Source organism: Silene latifolia, chromosome 1, assembly GCF_048544455.1.
Source record: "Silene latifolia isolate original U9 population chromosome 1, ASM4854445v1, whole genome shotgun sequence".
Lineage (NCBI taxonomy): Eukaryota > Viridiplantae > Streptophyta > Magnoliopsida > Caryophyllales > Caryophyllaceae > Silene > Silene latifolia.
Window position 1 is genome coordinate 199,768,671 of NC_133526.1, and position 7,500 is coordinate 199,776,170.

General features: G+C 49.5%; 1 non-coding gene across 1 annotated transcript in view; it reads left to right on the forward strand.

The window, feature by feature from the left end:
• The window catches only part of LOC141622936 (28S ribosomal RNA), a 3,313-nt gene extending 2,902 nt beyond the window's left edge, over positions 1-411 (forward strand). The window contains exon 1 of the ribosomal RNA XR_012533145.1: positions 1-411. This exon is cut by the window's left edge and continues 2,902 nt beyond it. This is a non-coding gene — a ribosomal RNA (28S ribosomal RNA).
• Positions 412-7,500: the final 7,089 nt, after the last annotated feature.

Consider the following 7,500-nt stretch of genomic DNA (forward strand, 5'->3'; position numbering starts at 1 on the left):
GTGAGACAAAGTTAGTTTTACCCTACCGATGACAAAGTTGTCGCGATGGTAATTCAACCTAGTACGAGAGGAACCGTTGATTCACACAATTGGTCATCGCGCTTGGTTGAAAAGCCGCTGGCGCGGTTACCCGGGCCGGATTATGATCAACGCCTAAGTCGAATCCGGGCGTGGCGATGCATACGCCCGCCGCTCGATTGCCGACCCACAAGAGGGGCCTCGCCCCCAAGGGCACGGTCGGGTTAAGCCGCCGATCGGATCGGATGCGGCGGTGGCCGCTTGAATTAATTTTAACCGGGCGGCGGGTGAATCCTTTTGCAGACGACTTAAATACGCGACGGGTATTGTAGTGGCAGAGTGGCCTTGCACGCCACGATCCACCGAGATTCAGCCCTATGTCGCTCGATTCGTCCCTCCCCAAAATTCCATCACAATTATGTTATAATAATACGAGGTCATACATGATCGGGATGGGTGGATGGAAAAATGCTAAGTACAAAATATATTTTTACAAGTCTATGCAAGGGCACCGTGGTGGGCACATGAAGCGAATAGGTCATTGTCGAATGGGTAACGATGGGATAAAATGATAACACTTGTAAAAAAAATTTACAAGTGTCTGAATGAGCGCAATGGCAATGGCTAGGGCCATACGGGTTACAAGGGCAAATGTGCGGCAAATGCCTAGGCCACGACTACTATGACCGAGCATTGCCTTAGCCATGAGCAAAGAACGGTTAGGCCATGTGCGGCAAATGCCAGGCCACGCCACCATGACCGAGCATTGCCTGACCATGACCATGAGCGTTACTATGACCACTATGACCGATCGCTTTAGCCACGACTCCTGATTATCGTGAAAAAAGTTAAAGCTCGTTATTTGAGGCTTAAATCGAACAGTTAACTCCTGAAATGAGGTAGGACGCGTGATTGAAAAACAGGGAGAAAAAGAAACCGTCCAGACGACTCCCGAACGGCCGAAATTGAAGTGTATAATACACGCCGGATTCGGTCCCCGAAAAAAATCTCCGAAATCGATAGTAAGTTCACGGGTTAAATAAAGCGCCACGCAAAATTTGAGCACCAACGGAAGACATTTGGGGATGCCGTGTGCCGTAAAACAGTGATTCGCCTAAACCTGATTATCGTGAAAATGAGTTAAAGCTCGTTATTTGAGGCTGAAATCGAACAGTTAACTCCTGAAATGAGGTAGGACGCGTGATTGAAAAAAAGAGGAGAAAAAGAAACCGGTCCCAGACGACCTCCCGAACGGCCAAATTGAAGTGTATAATACACGTTTTTTCGGATTCGGTCCCGAAAAAAATCTCCGGAAAATCGATAGTAAGTTCACGGGTTAAATAAAGCGCCACGCAAAATTTGAGCACCAACGGAAGACATTTGGGGGTGCCGTGGGCTAGAAACCGGATTCGCCTAAAACCTGATTATCGTGAAAATGAGTTAAAGCTCGTTATTTGAGGCTTAAATCGAACAAGTTAACTCCTGAAATGAGGTAGGACGCGTGATAAAAAAAAAAGAGGAGAAAAAGAAACCGGTCCCACGACCTCCTAACGGCCAAATTGAAGTGTATAATACACGTTTTTTCGGTCCCTAAAAAATCTCCCGAAATCGATAGTAAGTTCACGGGTCAAATAAAGCGCCACGCAAAATTTGAGCACCAACGGAAGACATTTGGGGGTGTGGGCTAGAAACCGGATTTGTCGAAACCAACAATTGCCGGAATCATCGATCAATGAGAGAAGAAGGCGGGCACCAAATGTCGGGAATGAGCAATGGCAATGGCTAGACCATGGGGTACAAGTGCCGAGAATAAAAAAATGACAAGGCATAGTCACCAAGTGACGGAATGGCTAGGCCATATATAAGCAAATGCCAGGCACGCCACCACCACCACGACGGCATCGCTTGCTGCACATGAGCAAAGAATGGCTAGGCCAGCGGCAAATGCCTAGGCCACGGGCACAATGACCGAGCATTGCCTTGGCCATGTGCGGCAATTGCCAGGCCACGGGCACAATGACCGAGCATTGGCTTGGCCATGTGCGGCAAGTGCCTAGGCCATGGGCGGCAAGTGCCTAGGCCATGGGCACCATGACCGATCACTGCCTAGGCCATGTGCGGCAAGTGCCTAGGCCACGGCTACCATGACCGAGCATTGCCTAGGCCATGTGAGGCAAATGCCAGGCCGGGCACAATGACCGAGCATTGCCTAGGCCATGTGAGGCAAATGCCTAGGCCATGAGGCAAATGCCCAGGCCACGGCACAATGACCGAGCATTGCCTAGGCCATGAGGCAAATGCCCAGGCCACGGGCACAATGACCGAGCATTGGCTTGGCCATGAGCGAGCATTGCCTAGGCCATAGGCGGCAAGTGCCTAGGCCTAGGCATAGGCGGCAAGTGCCTAGGCCATGGGCACCATGACCGATCACTAGGCTAGGCCATGTGCGCAAGTGCCCAGGCCACGGCTACCATGACCGAGCACGCTTAGGCCAGGCCATGAGGCAAATGCCCAGGCCACGGCCACCATGGCGGAGCATTGAGCAGGCCATGGCCATGAGCAAGTGCCAGGCCGTGAGCAGCAAGTGCCTAGGCCATGGGCACAATGACCGATCAATGCCTAGGCCATGAGCACCAATGCCAGGCATGGCAGCAATGCCTAGCCATGACCGAGCCAATGACCGAGCAATGCCTAGGCCATGGGCACCAATGACCGAGCAATGCCTAGGCCATGGGCACCAATGATGAAGCAATGCCTAGGCCATGGGCACCAATGACCGAGCATTGCCTAGGCCATGGGCACCAATGACCGAGCATTGCCTAGCCATGGCCGAGCAATGCCTAGGCCATGGGCACCAATGTGCAAAGCAATGCCAGGCCATGAGGCCAATGAGCAGCAAGTGCCTAGCCATGACCGAGCAATGCTTAGCAATGACCGAGCCCTAGGCCATGGGCCAGGCCATGGGCACCAATGGCCGAGCAAGCAATGCCTAGGCATGGGCACCAATGATCGAGCAATGCTAGGCCATGGGCACCAAGTGACCGAGCAATGCTAGGCCATGGGCACCAAGTGACCGAGCACTTCCGTTGAATAGCCATGCCTAGGCATTTTGAGGTTAGTTGACTAGGCCATGGGCGTGAAATGCCTAGGCCATGGGGCATTTTGAGGTTAGTTGCCCAGGCCATGGGCGTGAAATGCCTACGCCAAGGGGCATTTTGAGGTTAGCTACCGAGGCCATGGGCACCAAGTGACCGAGCACTTCCGTTGAATAGCCATGCATAGGCATTTTGAGGTTAGTTGCATTTTGAGGTTAGGCCAAGGGGCATTTTGAGGTTAGGTTAGTTGCCAAGGGGCATTTTGCCAAGGGGCATTTTGAGGTTAGTTGCCAGGCCATGGGCGTGCATTGCCGCCAGCCACGGCGCCTTATAAAGCCATGCGTGGGCATTTTTCAATTTGGAACGGATTTTACCGAGCAACGAAGCGTGAAACGCTAATTTAGGAGGTTTCTAAGGTAATTATATGATAGGGTGACCACGAGTCATAAAGGACAACCAACCGAAAGTCATCCCGACTTGCATTCCTCGACGCTTCCCAAAGACAAGCTATGAAAGGCTATACCTCAACTACCGATACTAAGATCCCGGTAACCGTGCCCAAATACTTCCAGAGAGTTGTTGGTGACGGTCATAGGGTAATTTTAACAAGGAACGGACACTAGATGCTTGGTTGGTCCCATACGACGCACCACACGCACACACACCCACCTAACGGACAAGACCGTGAGCATTTTTCCACTGGGACATATTTGCCCGAGCAACGGCCTACAAATGCTCAAAACCATTGGTAGTGTGATATTAAGGTGCAAGGTGGGTGGAAAATGAGGTGGAGGATGCCCAAAGTGCCCAACACAACCCACACAAAGGGCACACCAAACACGCATAGAGACACCGCCGCCCGACGCGGTTTCCGAGACCGAAACGAGTCCGAATAATTTTTTTCTTGAGCCTAAAACCAACTACTCCAAGTTAGCTACCCAAAATTGCAAGGTTTGCACAATATCATCCGTGGTTTGTCCCCCAAAGTCCCCCCACACCGAGATCTAGGCAGCAGACGCGCCCGCAGAAAATGACCCGACTGCGGAGACCCATAACTCCCTCAAAAAAATTCCAAATGACGAATTTTTTTTTTCCAGCATCAAGTACTCCAAGTTAGCTTTCCAACCATATATCAAGCTCCCAAATTGAAGCTCATTTGGTCCTCCAAAACGGCGTTACAAAAACGTATCGCTATTCTGCACACCCAATGTTTCATGCTACAAGACCAAAACTATCAAAAAAGCCTCTATAGGGGGTAGTGAGGAGCTGGGAGGCTGGGCACCATGGTGCATGTTTGCGTATGAATAAGGACCCCTACTCCGAGGCGTGGGCATGGTAAGACTCCTAAGATGAAAAAAATTTTTTTTTTTCCGCCATGCAAACCTGTTTCTGGGGCCCGTGAGGTGCACACGGGTTTTGATGATTGTTATATAGCGGTTGGGCTAGGCATCATGGTGCATGTTGTCGAGGCATAAGGACCCCTACTCCGAGGCGTGGGCATGGCAAGACCCTTCATCGAGAAAAAAATATTCCGCCATGCATCCTGCTCCTGGGGCCCGTGAGAGGCACACGGTTTTGCATCGCATCGGCCGCTATTGTGGCCATCGTAAGTCCGCACAACCCCGTGCCGTGGTAAATCACCATGACTCGGGGGAACTATCATAGACGAGATTGGGCATCGATTGCTTGAGTGACGGGTACACGAGGATGGCGTTCGAGTAAGACCCTTAGTCCGAGGCGTGGTGCATGGTGAAAAACATTTATTGTCCGTAAATTATTATTTTTTTGAAAAAAATTATTCTACATCGGGTTTGGGCATCGATGCGCTGGAGTGACGGGTACACGGAGAAGGCCATCGAGTAAGACCCACTTTTTTTTTTTTTTTTTTTAAAAAAATTATTTATTTCGAAAAAAATTCTTCTATGACGGGTTTGGGCATCGATGTGCTGGAGTGACGGGTACACGGAGAAGGCCATCGAGTAAGACCCACTTTTTTTTTTTTAAAAAAAAAATTATTTATTTTGAAAAAAATTCTTCTATGACGGGTTTGGGCATCGATGAGCTGGAGTGACGGCACACTGAGAAGGCCATCGAGTAAGACCCACTTTTTTTTTTTTTTTTTTTTTTTTTTTTTTTAAAAATATTTATTTTGAAAAAAAATCTTCTATGACGGGTTTGGGCATCGATGGCTTTTTTTTTTTTTTTTTTTTAGGTGAACCGTTAATGCTAGGTCCGTGTCTTCTTCGCCCCAGAAATGATGTGGTGGGTGACTAATGGTTTCTAGTAGATGCGGTTTTTTTTTAAAAAGTTTTTTTTTTTTTTTTTTTTGAAAGATCACCACGCCTAGGAGGTCCCTTCTATGACGGTTGTCCCTCGTTGATCGGAATGTCCCTGTTATCGTTGTTCTGATTGTCCCCTGCTAGGCTACCGTGATGGGTTTGTCGGAAATCGGCTTTTGAGAATCGTTGCCCCTGGGTTTTCCCTGAGTGATTAGGTGCTAATGAGTAAGGCCACAATCTTTAGTCGATAAGTAAGGATTGCAATGATGAGAGTCGTTAGCTTAAGAAACCGCTTGCTAGTGAGTTATCACAAAGACCAAGCCGATGATGCGCTGATGTATGGGTAGTCATAATATTGTGTCCCGAACCGATTATATTGAGCGTTGTCTGATCACCATGTAATCTAATCGATGCTTTGTTTCTCGATTGCCGATTCTGATACGCCTTGAGCCGGGTTGTCCCTCGTTGATCGGAATGTCCCCTGAATGTCCCCCCTTTCGACGCTACACGTGCCTTGAAAGGGTCGGACCCCGCAGCCACTGAGCTTTATTGATCCTAGTGCGTTAGGGGAAATGTCCCCGGACAATGCATCATTGTTGCTCGGAATGTCCCCGGTTTTGTGCGGCTATGATGGGTTTGTTTAAATCGGCTTTTGAGAATTGTTGCCCTTGGTTTTCCCTGAGTGATTAGGTGCTAATGAGTAAGACTACAATCTTTAGTTGCTAAGTACGGATTGCAATGTGGAAGCCTAATTAGCGAAGAAGTCCGCTTGCTAGTGAGTATACTCACCAAGACCAAGCCGATGATGCGCTAATCAAAATAGTATCTAAGGGTCCGAAAAACCATTATTGAGCGTTGTTTGATCACCAAGTATTCTAATCGATGCTTTGTTTCTCGATTGCCGATTCTCGATACGCCCCCTGTCTCGGAATGTCCCTCGTTGCTTAGAATGTCCTTAGAATGTCCATCGGAATGTCCCCGGTTTTCGACGCTACATGTGCTTTGAAAGGGTCGGACCCCCGCAGCCACTGAGCTTTATTGATCCTAGTGCGTTAGGGGAAATGTCCCTGACAAGGCATCGTTGTTCTGATTGTCCCCGGTTTTCGCGGCTAGTCAGGCTACGATGGGGTTTGCTTCCCGCACCAATGGACCTTTGTTGTGTCCTAGTGTGTTAGGGATAATGACCTCGTTTTTGCTGCTAGCGAATCGCGTGAGTGGCGTTCGGATTTATTGAGTTGGCGGGCTCTTTGCTTGTGCATTGAACCGCTCACTCGTGAATCCGCCAGTTGTTGCCTACAAGTGCTCCCATGGCCTTGGGTGAAGGAGTTTTCCGCTCGATGCCCATTGAAAGGTATTAAGATGTCCTAAAAGAGAGAGCTTCGCTTGATATTCCCTCGGGGGTGTCGGGTGAACTGCTCATGCTAGGGCCGTTGTCCTCCGACCCGCGTGAAATGATGTGGTTGGATGGGTAATGGTTTCTAGCAGCTTCTCCTGGGATGCGGTATGCTTTTCGGGGTTTGAACTAATCATTCGCCCATTCAAGAGTTGTTGCTCAAGATGAACGACCGTTTGTTCACGCTGACCGCCCGCTTGCTCGGGCGGCTCATGTGTGCCGTGCCGATCGAGGAATGCTACCTGGTTGATCCCGCCAAAGAGTCATATGCTTGTCTCAAAGATTAAGCCATGCATGTGTAAGTATGAACTAATTCAGATCGTGAAACGCGAATGGCTCATTAAATCGCTTATAGTTTGTTTGATGGTACGCTACTCCTGATAACCGTAGTAATTCTAGAGCTAATACGCAACATCGCCCGACGACTGGAAGGGCTGCATTTATTAGATAAAGGTCAACGCGGCTTTGCCCGCCTGTTCGATGATTCATGATAACTCGACGGATCGCGACGACGCCTTTGCGCCGCGACGCATCATTCAAATTTCTCGCCCTATCAACTTTCGATGGTAGGATAGTGGCCTACCATGGTGGTGACGGGTGACGGAGAATTAGGGTTCGATTCCGGAGAGGGAGCCGGAGAAACGGCTACCACATCCAAGGAAGGCAAAGCAGCGCGCAAATTACCCAATCCCGACACGGGAGGAGGAGTGTGACA